The sequence below is a fragment of the Microtus oregoni genome, unplaced genomic scaffold (genome assembly GCF_018167655.1).
Source record: "Microtus oregoni isolate MIOR12 unplaced genomic scaffold, Mior012 000000F_ref0000247, whole genome shotgun sequence".
NCBI lineage: Eukaryota > Metazoa > Chordata > Mammalia > Rodentia > Cricetidae > Microtus > Microtus oregoni.
This window is the reverse complement of record NW_024543059.1, coordinates 71,204,942-71,224,046: the sequence shown is the minus strand read 5'-3', so window position 1 is coordinate 71,224,046 and position 19,105 is coordinate 71,204,942. Positions and strand designations below refer to the sequence as shown.

At 42.5% G+C, this 19,105-nt stretch overlaps 1 protein-coding gene across 1 annotated transcript in view; it reads right to left on the bottom strand.

Moving 5' to 3' along the window:
• The window catches only part of Tet2 (tet methylcytosine dioxygenase 2), an 82,524-nt gene extending 66,200 nt beyond the window's left edge, over nucleotides 1-16,324 (bottom strand). Inside the window, exon 1 of the mRNA XM_041650368.1 lies at nucleotides 16,217-16,324. The gene's annotated coding sequence lies outside the window, so the exon portion shown is untranslated. The remainder of the gene's footprint in view (nucleotides 1-16,216) is intronic.
• Between the last annotated feature and the right edge of the window lie 2,781 nt (nucleotides 16,325-19,105).

The following is a 19,105-nucleotide window of genomic DNA, read 5'->3' as shown; positions in this document are numbered from 1 at the left end:
ACAACACCATCCAGTTGGAGGGGCCGGGAGAGCTGGTGCCACAGGAGGCACAAAGGGGGTCTCCCACCAACTGGATGATCTAAGAGTCTGCATTCCTTAGCAACACTAAGCCTCCAGCAAGTCAATAACTGCCCAATTCTGACAATAGTTCCAGAGAGTTCTTCCTGTGGATTGCCCAGACAAGCTCCACTTCTCTGTATCTGCCTGCCTCTCCTGAGTACTGAGGCTATGGTTTCCTCTGATCTCCTTTCCACAGAACTGAGAACTGTTGGTTTTCATCTTATTCAATGTTTTACTTGTCATTGGGGTGGAGTAGTGACTTCTCCATTTCCTACACGACAGACTGCAAGCAGGCAGTCTTAGTCATTTTTAAAAACTAAAAAACCAAAACACCAACCCCTCCCCAACTTTGTAACTACAAATAATCATAGGGATATATAAAGTCAAGTTTTTACTGATTTTAGATTATTTTTATCTTTTAAAAATTATTTTCTCTTCCTCTCCCTAAAACTGTAGTTTCATGCCCTGGTTGACTAGAATTCTCTGTATAGACCAGGCTGGCCTGGAACTCACAGAGATCTACCCACTCTGCCTTTGTAATACTGACATTATCACCCATGGCAAAAAAAAAAAAAAGTATTTTGAATGATGTTAAAAAATGGCACACACCTTTAGTCTCACCACTAGGGAGGCAGAAGCAGGTGGATCTCTCTATGTTTGAGCACAGACTGGTCTACACAGTGAGTTCCAGGACAGCCAGGGCTATGTAGACAAAAATATGTCACACAAAATCAAACCAAACAGTATTCTGTGGCACTTTAAGAGATGTTTCAGCAATTATGAGCATTGGCTCTCATTCCTGAGTTTAATTCCCAGCACCTATATGACTACTTACAACTGTCTGTAACTCCATTTCTAAGAGATCCAGTCTCTCTTCTGGCCTCTGCTAGCCCCAGGCAGACATGTGTTGCACCTATATACATGTAGGAAAATACTCATACACGTGAGATAAAGTAATAATAAATAAGAAGAAAATATCTAAAACAAAATAAAAGGATTTTTTAGATTTATTTATTTTATTTAATATGTATGAGTGTTTTATCTTCATCAATATCTATGAGCTACGTGTGTGTGTACCCTTGGAGGCCAGAAAAATACATCTGACCCACTAGAACTGACGTTATAGATGGTTGTAAGCTGCCATGTGCCATGTGGATTCTGGGAACTGAAGCCGGGTCCTATGGAAAAGCAAATGTGCTCTTAACAGTCTCCAGATCCAGTGACTCAGTGACTGCCTCACTGGAGACAGGGGTCACACTATGTATTTCTGGCTATCCTGCAACTCACTATGAAGATCAGGCTGACCTAAAACTCAGAGATACACCTGCCTCCGCCTCCCAAGTGCTGGGATTAAAGGTGTGCACCACCACATCCAGTAAGGACTGCTTGCTAATGACAAGGACAAGCTAGCTGAAAGATACATATCTTGTCTATGAGTGGATGCCAAGAGATACCAGAGGCTGCCATCTCTCCTAGCCCCAAAATTAGCAGACACAGCCTTGGAAGGCAGGAATCAACTGGTGATCTCAGCAGTGTTCATTTTGCAAGAGACCTGACCTCCCCTCTGCTTATATAAAACTCAAACATGTGATGTTGTAAATCAGATGTATATTTTGAAGCCACTGCTAAGACCTTTTTAAGCATATGATGGAATACTGTAACAGTCTAAGGGCATCTTAAAAGAATACAGTTGCCATTGTGAAGAGTACTTTAGATACAAATGTCTCCTTTGCTCGAGCCCCTCCTGGGAAATTGTGTTGTACTGCATCCATCTGTAAACCCAATCTCACGTGCATAAGCTGCATGGATACTTTTGAAATCAGTGTACAGTGTGAAAACTTTAACAAACAGGAAGATTCAACTCGGGGGTAGGGGGTGGGGTGTTAATGCACAATTAGTAGAAGTTACAGGAAGATAAGAAAAATAGATAGGTAAAGAAAGTGATAACAGAAGAAAAATTTCTTGAAATGAGTGAAAGTTCCTGTTTTAAGATTATATAGAGCCGGGGTAATCCCAACATTTGTGGAGAGGCACAGAAAGGCAAATCTCTGTAAACTACACAGTGAGACCCTGCCTGGAAAAACAACAAGAAGACTGTACATGATCACAGCGTAAAGAGTATTTTAAGTTAGGCGTTGTCATGAGATTCTGGAGTTAAAGAGTTAAGTTTCGTAAGATGCAGTTGGATGTTTAAAATGTTGACATCAGAGATTGCATAAGCAATACCAGATGGTTAGTAGTCTACCCATGTCTCCTAAATTTGCAGTGGAAATGGTTCCAAACTTCCAGGTGTGGTAGTGCATGTCTCCAGTCCCTATTTGGCAGTCTAAGGCAGGAGGATCTCAACTGTGAGAGCAGCTTGCACTACACAGTAAGACTCTGTCTCTAAAAAATAAAATTTTAACCTACTCCAAATGAGTTTTTAAAACATGCAGGGAAATGCAAAGCACTGTCAACAGCCTATGCACTCCCAGGATCTCTTGAGCTCCCACAAGACTTAGAGGTGTAAACTAGTGTGAAAAAGTGAATATGAGAGTGAACTGTGAGTGAGCCTAAGGAGGACAATGCTGAACAGAAACTGTGTGTTACAAGAGAAGATGAGACCTATGAAAATGCACTTCCTATCTATCCAAAGCCTCTGACCCCCACGAGCACTCCAATGCGTAGACCCCCACACAGACACACACTCATAGAGACAATTATTTCAAAAAGAAGAAAAAGGCAACTAGAATTTTCAAGAAAAGAAATGAACGTTAATAGGAAAATTTGAGAAGTTTAAGGAACTTAAAGAATATAAGAAAACAAAATTTACTTAAATTGAGCTTAACACATTACACCCGAAGCAAGCGGAATTCCGTGTCAGGATTGCTTTTTCCTGCTGTGCACATTTACCACACTGTGCGCTGAGTTCTGCACATCACAACCATGGCACTAAGGGGTGTACTATTTTCAGATCGTAATGAGAAACAAACCACAAGAAAACTGGCTATAAATGCACACTGCAATATCGGTTTTTCTTCTGTGTTTCTTGGGTCAAATTGAAGCAAGTCTTGCTTATTATGCTTGCAGGTGTATGAGCTATGTCCGCCGCCCTGAAAATATAGAAGTCATGAATTTACAATAAGGAAAAATAGCTTAGAAAACAGCTGGTGACATCCTTTCCCTTACACGTTATGTAAACAAATACAGAAAGTTTTTATGGTAGAAGGGAGGGAAGAAAATAAACGGATATGAGAAATACCTAGGTTTCACATCTTACTTACTGGGGCAGGATCAGGGAGGTCAATATGGCATTGTTTAATTTTAAAAATTCAATGTTCTATGGTAAGGAAGAAGAATAAAAGTCATACTTTTTTTTTTTTCAAGATGGCTTTTTCTGCTTAGTTCTGGCTGTCCTGGAACTTGCTCTGTAGACCGGGCTGACCTCGAATTCACAGAGATCCTCCTGCCTCTGCCTCTCCAAGTGGCTAGGATTAAAGGCATGTGCCATTACCATCCAGCAAAAACATACTTCTACACTTGAAATTAAGAGTATCAGAGGTTCAAAGTCCCCCTCCAATCTCTAGCAAGTTTTAGGGTAGCCTGGGCCACATAACAAACAACAACAAACCCAGATGCTTGGTGTGTTGGTACATACCCTTAATCCTAGCACCCGAAGGACAGAGGCTGGCCTCAAATCCTCCATCAAATGACCTTGACTTTCTTGTAAATCTTCCTGACTGTACCTACCAAGTGCTGGAATACAGGTGTGAGTCGCCACCCACCCCACACACTCCTTAATGATACTGGTTTTCTCGCTATGCATGCTATCATTTAATATTTCTAAAGACAAGCTTATTTCCATGTAACCAATAAGAATAGTAGATGTCACTCACAAACAGGTAACAGTAGGAGCTAGTGTATCTGATTGCAACAGTCCTAGGGTGGAAATGGTTCTCCATCTCTTCAGACACCACTGTGTGCCTCACTGTGCATTCTTGCTCAGGTTGAATACTGAGAACGTTATGTCAAGTTCAGTTCTAAGGACCACTCAGGCAATAGAGGAATCACCCTTCTAGATAATGATTGGAAAACAGGCCAGGAAAGTCCGCGGATGCCTAGTCTATGAATCTCAATTGCTATCCAGTAACTAAGCGAGGATTCAAAACACCGATTCTTGCCCACTCCACAGAAGCAAAGAGGAAGGTCATTTTCTTCCTGATACAGATGAATGTTTCACACACACTTGAAGGGTAAAACAACATCCATTCAACCACTGAAACTTTACAAAGTAAAGTGTGGGCCGGTTCATTTGCTATCCCATCAGCTCCTCTTAGCAGCATTATTAGAATGTTAAGCTGTTCCCATCCTGCAGATGGTGAAGCAGGTCTAGAAAGGATGAAGCAGCCTGGCAAAGGCATACGTACCTGGGGACAAGGGAAGCTAGGACTTGAGATTTTTTCCTATGGCATGAGATAACTTAAATATGGAATCTGAGAAAATAGAAATCACCAGAATAGAAAATGGGTAACATGGCCTGCATTTGAAATAAATATCGCCTCTGAAGCAACTTCAGGGAAGAGACTTTCCCTTAAGTTCTTCCCCTTCCTCAGATCAATGCGACCAACAGCTTAGTGTCTCTAAAGCCTTCCCTATCTGATCACAGTGCTCAGTGCTGTATATGATATGAACTATGTTGTTCCAAATCTAATACATGATTTAAAATTAAATTGAGGTGGTTAAAGCCCAAGAGACAATTATATAAGTACTTGGAAAGACATTGAATGTACACAGTTGCACATGAACTATGAAACTGTATTTAGAACATAGGATGGGGCTCAGAGGTAAGGTGCTAGCCCTACACCTACAAAACAGTCACAACAAAAGCAAGGAAAAGCAAATCCCAAACAAACCCATGAAATTAAACCTTTTGTTTAGAAGAATTATTAAAAGTGCAAAGAAAGGAAGAAGAAAGAGTCTTTGGCGATTTTTTACAAGCAGGAATCAGTTTACAGACAATCTTGAGTTCTCATAGCGTGTGACTGTGTTTATTATTCAATGAAAACTATTAGTGTCGTTATTTCTGCATGTTTGCCTCTCACCCGGCTAAGCGCTTTCCCGTGTTCAACACTTGCTGGCATCCAGTTGAATACACACAAGCGCTTCGTTATTAAACTGCATGCAAAATTATCTCTCACTTTGCTCTCTCTCCTGTCATGAATGTAGCAGATGATTTAGGCTGGCACGGTGGCCCGTGCCTGTTATTCCAGCATGATGGAAGGTGAGGCAGGGGAACTGCCACAAGTTTGAGGCCAGCCTAATGTGTCAGATAAGAAGGGGTTTTCTCATTGTATTCATCCCACTGCTAAGCAATGCTTCCCTGTACAAATGCATTCAGTACTTCTGAGAAATATCCATGCACACACTAGGAACTGCTTATGTCGAACAGCAAGCAGAAAGATTGGGGTGAGAAATACTTTTCAAATGAGAGACAATGCAGCCCTAACTCCAAGGCAGTTTCCTTCCACTACTGCAGACAATAGTTAACTTTGTCAACTTACCTATTAAAGAGTTAACTGGCTTTAGGACTACCTCCTCTCCAGTGTTTGCATACAAAAATCCTTGTCAGAGTTAAAAGTTGCCACTATTTTTCAAATTTTTTTTCCAAAGATTTCCTTTCAGGTGGTAAGTCTATTCTAAAATAAACAAAGGGGTGAAGCTCCTTCAGGAATCTACCTCACTTCTCTTACAGCCAAGTTTACTACACATGCAGGCCTTTCTTATTTTGTACCAATTTATTCCAGGAGATTGTTAAATAAATAGTTTGTGAGGTGTAGCCATACCCCCATCATAATGCTAGTCTTCTAGCTAATTCTGGAACAGTCTATGAACATTAAATCCATGTGTGTTTGACCACATGGGATGGAGTGAGAAGAACCTAGAGCTGTCTGGATCCAGGCATCACTCTTAACACCACAGGCCTTTGCACGTGTGTGTGTGTGTTTCACATAGTGAGTTCCAGGACAACCTGAGCTACATTGTGAAAGGGTGTCTCAGAAAGCAAGCAGTCATTCAAACCTGCTGCATCTAAGCTGTTAACACAACTTCCACTTTCAGAGGATGTGACAGCAGGGAAACCAGGGATGAATAAAATATAAACACAACTGGCAACTTGCTCCCAATTTACATAGCAGAACCAGCCTGCCTACAACTATAACACAATCAAACACACACAAGAGCAGACATTTAAATTCACGATGTTTAGTTTAACTCGAGACTCTATGGATAATACAAATGTACATCCACAGAAATCAACTAGGGAAAGGAGGAACTAAGTACCCAGTGAAAGCTTAATTCCTGTTGTGTTAACCCCTGGGCGAGGAGGATGCTGGGATGTGGCAGTCATAAGGGTGGATTTCAGATCCGGGTGCCGGGGTGGGAAACATCAACTTTCTCTGGCCACACTTCCTACTTTGAGGAGTTAGATCACGGATTCACTCCTCAAGATCTCAAGTTGAATATAAACTTTTTCTAAATGATTTTTTCTTTTCTTATTTTTTAAAACTGAAAATAATTTTTTCCATACAATATATTCTGATTATGATTTCCCTTTCCTCAGCTCCTCTTAGAAACTTATTTTTTTATCATTGTTGATTATCATTTTAGAGGTATTTGGAAGAGTGGATCAAACTTTCATGCATTGGGAACTGTAAATGACAGAACCAAGGCATTGTCTAGCAAAACAAACAAACAAAAAGGCTAGCATGACCTGCTCGCTCTGGCAAGCGACCAGAGACAAAAAATGATTAACCTAACCCTGTTCACAGGCTGGGCCTGGCTCTGCTTAAGTAGACTTTGCATTGGGCAGGCCGTAGGGAAACACCTTGATCTAGGGGTCATGACCAGGTCAGAACCAGACAGGGGATTTGTGACTATTAATTAAGGGGTGGGTACTTGGCTCCAGACATACAAAGGGTCCTCCCTCCCAAGGTTGCCAAAGTGTTTGCAAATAGAGCTACCCAGAGTGCCAGACAGTCGGGCTGCTGCATGTGGAAGTGTCAGGGTCCTGTGGGAAAAATCACTTGAATGTTTCAGTTGTGCACAGAAACTTTGTCAGCCCTAAAACATGCATGTGGATGACAAGGAATCTCTCTAACAAGCATTTGGTTTAACTTTACTCTTTCCTGTGTGTTTGAATTCACTTCCAAATGAAATGATGGCTCAGCAGTGAAGAGCACTGACTGCTCTTCCAGAGGATTGGGGTTCAACCCCGCATCCACATGTCACCTCATGATTATCTGTAACTCAATTTCTAGTGGGTCTGACACCCTCTCTTGGCACCAGGCTTGCACAGGGTGCACATATATTCATGCAGGATAAACCCTGAAAACATAAAATAAAAACAAATCTTAAATTTTAATATTGGTTGTGAGCCTAACCTAATGGCCATTTCTCTAGTTCAAGTCTTAAATTTTAAAAATGATATGTCCTATCTCTCTTAACACTAGAAATATATGCCCTTTGGTAGGTTGATCTGAAATTTTATGTGGGAAAAAAAATCTAATGCAAATATTATTTTCACTTGAGAAAAGAATGGTTTAAGAAGAGAAAGAGATGACTTTGAGTTGCAGGAAGTTTAGTTCCCAAAGCTAAGGATCAATTTTCAGTAGTAATCAAACCCAAGCCACTACCACTGATTGCTAAGGGGCATCACCTGTCACGCCATTGGTAAGGGGAGCCATACACAGAAATGTTTACTGGCTTTGCTTTCTGCAAGTGTTTCCCCATGAATTAGAGATTTCTAAATTAAATAGTCTTCCTTGAATGTCAACCTAAACACAATGTAATGTCACAAGACAAAACTAACCATTTAGATGTCGAGCAGAATTTGGGCTGGAAGTTGTCTCAGTGGTTAAGGGTCTTTCTTGTTGCTGTCAAAGACCTGGGTTTGATTCCCAGCAGCCACATGGAGGTTAACTGTCTCCTCGGGCACCAAGTACACTTATGGTGCACAGATGCAGACACATGAAATAATAAAAAGAAATCTTTAGAAAATAAACTTAAAAGACAAGCAGAACTTTTTTCCTAGGCTATATACCTGTCTAAGCTTTTACTAAAAGAAAAAAATTATGTGTTACTGTTTTTTAAGTTGAGGGATTTTTTTTTCCCTCATATCTGAAAGGTATTTACTCATGGTGTTTTTCCTTTCATCAATTTTTTTTAAATAAATGAGTCACGTGCATGTTTTTTAATAGCTTATTTTATTTGCACTGGTGTTTTGCCTGCTTGTATGTGCGAGGGTGTCGTATCATGGAGTTACAGTCATGTGGGTGCTGGGAATTGAACCTAGGTCCTCTGGAAGAGCAGTCAGTGCTCTTAACTTCTGAGCCATCTCTCCAACCATCCTTTCATCAATTTTAAAATAGCAATATAAGTGACTTAACACTCACTTTAAGATTCTTACCTGAACCTGACAGGTGATTGGCCACTTTATTTGCAGAAACGGTTTCTCGTTCTAACATATGCAATAAGGCAAACAAAAGGCCAACATCCTGTACTAGTTACAGGTCAGTGAAAAGGGAGCCTTTTTAATGAAAAAGTCATGAAAGGCACAAGGAATTTGAGGTCATGCTCCAGCCATTATGAAGATTCTGAAACTTCAGGGACTTTGTGCAACAGTGGAGACATGCAGAAAGAACATACGGATGAAAAGCAAACGGGCAGGAGCAGGCCAGTGTGCAGAGGACAGAGTGCATCTATGGTGGGAATGGGGCTGAAGCAGGCCAGTGCGCTGAGGACAGAACCCAGCTGTGGCTGGCATCACTGTCTACCTTAGAGGCCTAAGGTCTTGTTCTACTGGACGACCTAATTACGGCCAGGGAAGAAAGAGAGAAGAGTAACTCAGATATCATTTCACACCCACTGGTTTCCATTATCATTAGTTAAGTCACTGTTTTTTTGTTTTGTTTTTTAGGACAAAACACAAATTTCAGGAGAAAAATACTAAAATTAAAAAAATCATTTGAGAGTTCCATGGATGGTTTCCATCCAAGTGTAGTATTTTGTAATAAAAGCAGGTGCTTTGATAAAGCATATTTTAGCAATGCCCATGAAGCCATGACAATGAGGATTCCTGTGGCTGAGGTACCCACAGAACAAACTGTGGTACCCCAGGACAGTCACAGTAGCACAATCCAATGCACTGCCTGGGATACCTCCACCTGCGCTTGGCCACAGCAGTGTTCTCTGGAGAGACTAGTACATCAGCAAAAATCATGGTGCATTGTTTTCTTTTGAATAGGTATTGTTTTTCACAGAAATGATTTATAAAAGTAAGTTTAAAATATCAACAACAGGGGCCGAAGAAATGGCTCATCAGTTAAGAACCCTTGCTTCTCTTGTAGAGGACATAGGTTCAGTACACAGCACCCACATGGTGCCTCCCAATTGTCTGGTACTCTAGTTCCAGGAGATCTGATGCCCTCTTCTGACCTCCACAGACCTCAGACACACATGGTCCTCAGACATACATGCAGGCAAAACACTCATACACATAAAATTTATCTTTTTGAAAAATCAACAACAGATGTAGTCAATCTGACAGTCAGAGTTCAAGGTGAAATAGGGCATATTGGTACATGCTTATGATCCTAGCACTTGGGCAGCTGAGGCAGGAACTTTTATTTCCAGGCTAGCATAAGTAGACACTGTCTCAAGGTGGGGGAAGAGAGAGGAATGCCAAGGCCACCTTGTGCTACGTCAAGTTTTAGGTCAACCTGGACTACACAGTAAGAAACAAAAACAACAAATCAAAAATAGTCCTACTTTGCATGGGAGAACAATAAATTTTTTGAAGTTCATAAAAGTAAAAATAGAGTAATAAAAAGTGGTGAATAGCTAAAAACTAAAATGATTGAACTATAAAAATCTACTGTCAGTAAAGTGATTCTCAAAGTCCTAAGAGAAACCGGGAGCTGGGTGCAGTGGCAATCCCTTGACTGTGCTCTAGCTCCTGAGAGGCAGAGGCATCTCAGACTCAGGATCTCTCTGAGTCTGAAGCCAGCATGGCCTACATGGTGAGATCCTGTCTTGAAAAAAAAAATCAGTCTTTAGAAACTGACTATGGTCTCTAATGTCCTTCTGTTTTCGGGTACATAAGACACAAAAATTGTCGAGCAATTTGTTACTAAAATATTCAATATAGAAATTTCATTTGGCATCTCACTATACATTCAGCGTTCATCTGTTTAAACACTGATGGCCATGTTTACACATAGTCCTTTCACTATTTCTTAGGTTCCATCTCCTTAACTAACTACAAAAGGCTATGTAACTGGATGTATTTTGCTAAACTATTGCGGTACAACACATGCACAATGCAGCAGCATGCCTAGCTTCTCTGGGCTCAGGATTATGTGATAAAATAGCATAGAACTAAGTATACACAGGGATGAATGAGGAAAACCAAACTGGAGAAAGTCAAGTAAGACAGGCAGACAAGCAGACATGCATTGCAGCACACAGCTGTAACCAAATCACACAGAAGACTGAAGTAGAAGAGAACCAAGTTCTAAGCCATTCTGGACTACTTAGTAGGACCCTGTCTCAAAAACAAACAAACAAAAAAGACAGACTTGAATGTGATAGATTATGCCTGCAATCTCAGCACTGCATAGGCTAAGGCAGGGGGATCGCCATGAGTTTGATGCCAGGTTGGGGTACGGCCCATGGCTCGATCTGGAAATCACAACAAAGCCCAAACAAGCAAACCACTATCTCTCAGTGGGAAAATGGTTACTTTGCTTGTTTGAGACCCTGAGTTTGACCCTCAAGACACACACACACACACACACACACACACACACACCCCACAACACAAGCTAGAGCTGAATCAAAACTGGCTTCCTATACAAAAGTTGTGCAAAATGTTACCACCAGAGGAGACCAGGGGGTGCGCACAGGCTCTGTCTACATAATTTCATATAACTACATCGATTGATTCCACAACTATTTGCATAAAAGTTTCAATTAAAATATGTAATTCCAGTATACATGTACTAAAAGCCACTAGATCCCATTCTGAAGATGGGTGACTTTGACAGGAGCCATTTCCATTTCCTGTAAAAATGACACTGAGGAACAATAGCATCACTAGCAACCACCATGCCCATCACCAAGGTCTCTTACATTATTTTCCTATTGTGCTTTGACTACAGGTGACACATGTTCTAGTTTTTAAAAAAATTGTTTTTACTAGCTTCTACTAGTGGATAAAAATACAGAAATCAGCAAGTTCTCAACAGACAAAAAGAAATCTAATTTAAAAGAAACATTTGCAGTATTTTTGGTACAACAACAAATTTATGCCCTAAATTATCCCTCAAAAATGCTTCAGCCCAGTTTAGTTATCTCTAATTTTAATTCTCAGACTATTTAGAGTGTGATTTCACATCGGTTTTGAGCAACAATCTTTAGTGAGCACAAAGCGCCATGTTCTAGGTTTTTAGGCATGATACGGCACCGTGTAACCTCAGCAATCAGAGACAGAGTCAAGAGTACTGCAGCAAGTCTGGGCCAGCCTGGAGTTACACAGTAATCACCAGGCCATTCAAGGCTCCATAGCAAGACCTGTCTCAAACCAGAGCCTAAGAGATGGTCCAGAAGTTAAGAGCACTGCTCTTCCAGGACCTGGACACAGTTTCCAGCATTGACTTACTGGATTAAGGACCAGTTCCAAGGGATTTGCCGATGCCCTCTTCTGGCCCCCTTCTGGCACTGCAGGGACATAGTGCAATATATGTAGACAAATACATATAAAAAATAAACAAAATAAAGGTGTGCACAACCATGTCCAATTTTACTTATTTTTTATGTGTGTGTCCAAGTGTCTGCAGAGGTTGAAGTAGGGTGTTTGAATCCTTGGGTCTGTAGGTAAAGGCGTTTGTAAGCCACCCAACATGGGGACTAAGATTCAAACTCCAGTCCTCATGATTGAGCAAAGAGTTCTCAACTGCTGAGCTATCTTTCCAACCCCTTAAATATCTTCTACAGGAAATAGGAGAAAGTCAGAAGTGAGAATTCACTACATTGGAAAGGACAATTTAGACTCATACTTTTTTTTTTTTATTTTCTTAAGCCTGGAATTTTCTGCAATGGCCATTCTATAGTCAGAATACGGTTGGGAATGAGCAAGTGTACAGTGCACACATTTCTTCCTGCTTGTGGTCATCATGATACACATGCTCTGATTGTACCTCCTCCCCTGCTAGCTCCCTACATACGCCAACAGATGTACTGCATAGCCTCATTCAATAATGTCACCATATTCACTGGGTTTGGCAGTGAAGTGTAATAGAAACCAGAGCACTAGACCCATGGAAATACTGTGTGTTTGGCAACAGACACTGTGGTTGTGTTCTTTAGCACAGTTTCCAGGATAACCACCAGCTCTGCTTGGCAACTGGACTCTCCCACAACGAAGGCTCCAACTGTAAAGTTGGCTTAGGAAACATTTCCTGCTGCTGAGTTTGGTACTGTTGCTGCCCCCAGGAATTACTAGTCAGTGGTGGCATAAGCCTCAAAAAAGTATGTTTTTAATGAATCAATGCTATCCCATTCAAGAAAACAATTTTATCGTGTCTTCTAGCACTAAGCTATATAAGATTATGAAATTTGGAGATGGAGAGATGGCTCAGTAGTTAAGAACACTCACTGTTCTTGGCAGAGGATCTGGGTTCCAAACAGCACCCACATAGCAGCTCACAACTACCTAACCCCAGAAGCCGGGAATTCGATATCCTCTTCTGGTGCCCAAAGGTACCAAGCCTACACACAGGGCACATGCATACATGCAAGGAAACACTCATACCCCCAAAACAGTAATTGCTAAAATTGAAAAGTTAGAAGCAATTATAGCATTGCTGTAATCAGATCTAATATAAAACACCAGATATTCTAAAATATTGATATTTCATATCAAATATTATCACCTTTTTTTGGAGATGTTTCATTCTATAGCCTAAACTGGTTCAAAATTTTTAGCAATCTTCCTGTTTCAGCCTGCCAAATGCTAAGATTACAGACTTGACACACCATACTCAGCTCAAACATTTTCTAAGGCTCTTTATTTGATGATTTCATAAAAGTTGACTAATTTGCTTAGGTAATGATGGAAAATGGACTTTCTTTCAGATGTGTCTATGATTCATGAGAAGGGTTTCCAAATGAAGCTGGCAAACAAAAAAATAGAGGCACTTGGCTTACAGCAGGGTCTGGGTAGAGCTCAGAGTAATTGATAGGGAATTTCTAGCTTAGACAAGTGAAACCAAGATGAAACACACATACAGCAGCCAATCAGGGCGTGGAAGTCATCATAAGAAACCCAAAGCAGGTGTGCACACTTGCTCTGGAAGTGATGGCAATGCCAGGATGCAGGGCCATATGCTGCCACCTGGAAACCATACCATCCCCCGATTCCTGGCACAGACCGAAACAACAATAAATCTATTGAAAGCCTTAAAACTATTTGACAAAGAAGTGAATTTAAGCACAGCAAAGTCTCGTTCCAAGTTATCCATTAGTTCTATATACAAATAGACAAAACAATGTATTTTGTAAAATCTACCAATCTTGTTGTTGTTTAATTTTTTTTTTCTAAAGTAAAATTAACTAAGACAACTGGCTCTTAAGACCTTTTAGAATACCTAGGTGGTACCACACATAATGTATGAAAGGTTATTGGAGACTCTTCATCCTGTGTTGGCTTGAATAGTTTCTCTAAGAAATGAGAAAGTGTTATTTTTATACAGCGCTCAATAATATACAGATTTCCACTTTTAAAATAACAATAATTAAGCAACTCTTTTCAGCATCAAACCAAGTGCACAAAATAACAAGATGCTAAATTTCATAACAGGAAAGAGAAGGCCTCTATGACAACAACAACGAAAAAGTAAGCCAACTAAAATATTTTTATTTATTAGGATGGCAAATACTCTTAAGTAGTTTGAGGACACAAAAGATCACAAATCTGAAAATTTGCCCCCAAAGAAGTCACAACACACTAGTCTACTAGTCAAACAAATTACTCTTTTGGAATTCTAGATTGCTGGCATAATTAATTGGACATAGTTTTCTCAACCAACAATAAGACAAAAAAAAAAACTCTGTGTTTTCTTTATTACTTTAGGGCAAATCAGAACCAATGAAGTGTTTCTGTTCGGGGATGAGTAATGTCTCTTCCTTCTGGTCATGTGGATGAGCCCCTAGGAGCAAGCTTAAAGCAAGCTTAGCCATGTTACTGAAAACCAAAACAGAAAGACTTGTGAAGTGAATTACTCAGGGTGAGCAGGTTTGGAGATTTGATTGGTGCAGAGAAGTGCCTTTCCCTTTCCCTTGCGGTTAAATCTATCCCCCCATCTTAAGTTTAACCCCCATCCTTTAGAAACACTCTACTGCCTAATAACATTTTTTAAAAATTAATATTTGTGTTGTAATTTGTACTGTATTCAAAATGCATTATGGCACACACAGAGAAACAGATGAATTTAATTCCCTTTCAGTATTTCAACTTACCATTAAAATGCAAATGCAACGATTTCATTAGCCAGGCAACAATACCCACAGACTTAAATCAAACCAATATATTTTCCCCATGAATCCCAACTTTCCCTAACATACAGTCTTATTCTTATGAGTATTTCTGTGTATGAATTTTGTCAGTATAATCCTTAATTAGAGCAAAAGTACTGTGTGTGACTTGTGATTGTTTTGTAAGTCCACGGAAGTATTCTGCTCCCTCTGATAGGCAAACACCAACCAAAACATTTCCCTAAATTTTAAGCAAACAACTTGGGAAAAACAAAACAAAATCCCAAACCAACCGATTTCAATTCCAAATCATTAAACGGGAGAAAGAAAAATTTCTCAAAGCACTCAAAAGTCTATCATGAAGGCATTAACCCGCTAGTAGCCTGTCTTTTTAACTCGACCTTCCCAGGAGTCTGCCCAGGCCACACTTGGTCTGGCCATAGTAGAAAACTCTCCATAGAAACCCCATTAGCTTTCTAACCGTAAGCAAGCAGTTCTGGTGGAGAGAATCAGGATGTGAGTGAGGCGTGTGGGGAGGGGAGGTGGTGAAAGACCACGAGAAAAGAGCGAGGGCCAGAGTTAAGACAATTTGGGATGGGACTGTTAGAGATCCTCGCCGGGATTGGGTTTCATTTCTTTGGGCGCCCCTGACCTTGCCTTCTCCAACTCGGAACGCTTCTCCCGCCCCCTCCCTCGGCCTGCGCCTGCCTTTGTGTGTGCCTGTCACTTACCGGGGAACAGAACGAAGCTGATTCGGGGGCAGCACAAAGCCAACACACAGATTTGCACAGATTCTCTTACACACATTTCTTAAACTGGGAGGTACAGCCCACGCAGGGCTTGTGAACCTTGAGAAAAGTGGGTTCTGGTCTTCTTTGGGGGCGCGGAGAAACTATTCTTTCCTCTCTCACTCAGCGCCACTAACAAAACGCGCGGACTCAGGAGGGGGAAAAAAAGAAAGGAAAAGAAAAAGAAAAAAAAACTCCACGTAGTGGATCCCGAATCCACTCACGGTGACATTTGTCTAGTGTAGTCGTCCACGGGGGGACAAACGTGCTGGAAACCGGAGATACAAACCCAGAACAGGACCCAAACAAACACTACCGGAGAGAAAAGAGTCAAAAACACCGGGTCAGTGTTCTTTCCGGGGTGTCTGAGGGTAAACGAGGGACTCGACTGACTTATACTAAGGTCAGGGGGGACGAGGATCAAAAAGAAAAGTGGTGATCCCCAAAGATGAGCTCTTTCAAAAAGGCAGCCCCAAGAAAATACTCACTTTCCTGAGACTCAAAGGCCGGCGGCTGGGTAAGGAGGGGGGCACACATTAGTAGGAAGAAGGGACCCCAGAAGTGCAGGTTGCAGGAGAGAGGGGGGTGCTAAATTAAAACTATATTTGTCAGCCATGTTGAAGAAGCTCCAGTAATTTGTGAGGCTTCCCTCTTCCCTCTTGGTATTTGTGGGTGACATGACAGTCCCCGCAAGGCCGAGAGAAAGCGAGGAAGGTTGGAAAGGGACAGTTCCGCTGCCGAAAAGAGCGAGGAGAGAAAGAGAGCGAGAGAGAGACAGGCGCGGCCAGCAGCGCTCTGACCTGGTTCTGGTCCCTCAGCCTCGCAGTCCGCCGCCGTCGCAGCCGGGTCTCCTTTCTAACAAATCCTACAGGGCAGCCATCTTGCTTCCTTCTGCTCCTCTACGAAAGCAGCCTCGCCTCCGCATCAATATTCATAAGGCAGTTTGACGTCTGTTCTCCCGGCTCGCCGGGGCCGGCTCTCGGGCAGCCGCCGAGGGGGCGGACGTGACTGGCATGCGAGCGGCGCGGGCGCGGGCGCGGGCTGTGCGCTCGCTCGTTCGCGGGGGCGGGCGCGGCAGGGTCCGGGCTGTGCGCTCGCTCGTTCGCGGGGACGCGGGACCGGGGCTAGACGCTCGCTCCCTCCCGGGGGCTCGGGGCCTCCTCTTTTCCGCTCCGCCCCCGGGCTCCCCGCGGCCCCCAGCTCGCTGGCTGCACACCCGCGCCTCTGTCCCCGGCGCCCCTGTCCCCCGCGCCCCTGTCCCCCGCGGGCCCGGTGCGCACTTGGAAACTCTTGCTCTCTCCCGCGCGCTCCGGGGAGGCCCCTGACCCCGGGCTCTCGCTCCCAGCACGGCACCGGACCGCTTCCCACTCTCCCCCACGCCCTGCCACCCTCCCTTCCCTGTCGCCCAGCCAAGCCGCTCCCCATTTCTCCAAGACCATGCCCAGAAAGCTCGAGGGGCCCGTGCTTTAAAGACTCCAAAGGCTGCAAATCGGCGGCGCAGGGGTTCTCCCCGCCCAGGCCCACCTTCTGTTTACTTTGGCCACGTGGGCCGTGCAGAGGGGGCAGTCTTGCCGAGCCAAGAGGAGTTGTGTCTCTGAGCCCCTACTTGTCACTCAAATGAAATTAGCCTGCAGTTTCTCATGCTCAAGTCGCCCCTGTAAGTTCCTCTATTTTGCACAAATTTCCACTCGTAGAGTTAAGTCATGAAGAAACCGCCTGTGGGAAGCTGAATTCCGAACACGCAGTGCTCAGTTTTCCCTGAAGTTCTAGGCTTGTGCACCCTAGCTCTTCTCTGGACAGTTTTCTCTTCTCTTGCTGAGTCCTTTTACTTACCTTTTAAATACTCCTTTGGGTAACCATTAACTTTTGAAGGTGAGCGCAAGACAAATTCATAAAAGTCATGAGACAGTAGTTTAGAGAACACACACACACACACACCCTCACATCTATTAAGTTTTCACATCACTGAAATTAAAGTTTTAAGTAGATAATTTGGAAACATTTTCTATAGGAACAGTTGCGATCACAACAATCTTAAGTCAACCTTAACATCATTATATTGCCCATAGTGTGTGTGTGTGTGTTTGTGTGTGATTTCTTCAGAAAAGAGCCTACCTGTAGTCACAGTTACTCCTGAGGCTGATGAGAGTAGAATCATTTGAGCCAGGGAGTCCTGGGTCAGCCTTGGCACACAGTCAGTCAGTCAACTCAAAAGGAAGAGTAATGGGAACTTACCTACAGGGCAAAGGCGCTTGCATTGCAGGCCTATAGACATTAGCTGAATTCCCACGACCTGTGTAAAGGTAACAGAAATTACAAAATGTAGTCCTCTGACCTACCAAAACACAGGTGCTGTGGTGGTGTGCACCCATAAATACACAACTCTCTCTCTCTCTCTCTCTCTCTCTCTCTCTCTCTCTCTCTCTCTCTCACACACACACACACACACACACACACACACACACACATTTTGAAAAGAAAACGATCAGACCTGTACTCATAGCCCTTGGAAGTCTGGGGCTATAAGATGGCTGGGACTTTGAATCCAGTTAGGCCTTGTAGTGAGGCTGTCTCAAAAAAAATAAGAAAAAGCTGTGACTCCTTCCCTAAACTTTATTGAACTAGAAACACTTCCTCTTTGTAAAATGGCCTCACATATGTGTACACACACAGTCAAAGCCGGGAACTCCATGCGTCACATTGTTACCCAGAAGAATGCTAAAGTAAGTTCTAAGGAAACAATATTTCTGCCATTTAGAAACAATCTCCAAGTCATGGATCTCACAAGTTAGTAATCAGCATTTAGCTGGGTTCCATCTTATTTCTAAATTTATTATTATTACTATTTATTATTGTGGTTATTGTTATTGTTATTATTGTTGTTGTTGTTGTTGTCTGGGCCTCATTGTGTAGTTCTGTCTCATTTGGAACTATCTATGTAAAACAGGCTGGCTTAGAACTCATAGATATCAGATGCTTGCCTCTGTCTCCCAATTGCTAGGGTTAAAGGTATGTACCAGTCATGCCCCACCTCCCAAACAGGTTTTCTCTGTGTAGTTCTGGCTCTCCTGGAACTCCCTATGCAGACCAGGTTGACCTCGAACTCTGAGACCCTCCTGCTTCTGCCTCCAGAGTAAGTTTTATTTATTTGTATGAGTGTTTTGCTGGCATGTAAGTCTCTGCAACATGTATGTGCCTGGTGCCCCAAGAAGAGGGGGGCCAGATCCCAAGGAAATGGAGTTACAGATGGTTATGAGCTGCCATGTCACTGCTGGGAACTGAGCCTAGGTCCTCTATAAGAAGAAGTACTCTTAAACACTGAGCCATCTCTCCAGACCCCTTTCTTGTTTATTTGTTTACCAAGAGTTTGTTGTATCAATGTGGAAATCCAAAACATCCTACTAGTGACCAGGACTGAAATAGCCTAGCTATTCCCGTAGACACTCCCTCCAAACCAGAGTCTTTCTCAGATCTAAGGTTTGGCCTCAGAAACCTTGGTGGGTGTCTACAGTGCCCTTGGGAGCCAGTTTTGGAACCTGCTGTTCTGTCTGGACCTTTCCTGTATTCTGCCTTCTCTGCTCAGAGAAGTTCAAGCCTGGGTGTGAGGACACTCCTGTGATGTAGCATCCAGAAGCTGGGGACCAAAAAATGATTTGCCCAAGTCACACTTGCCTGGTTATACTGAATTC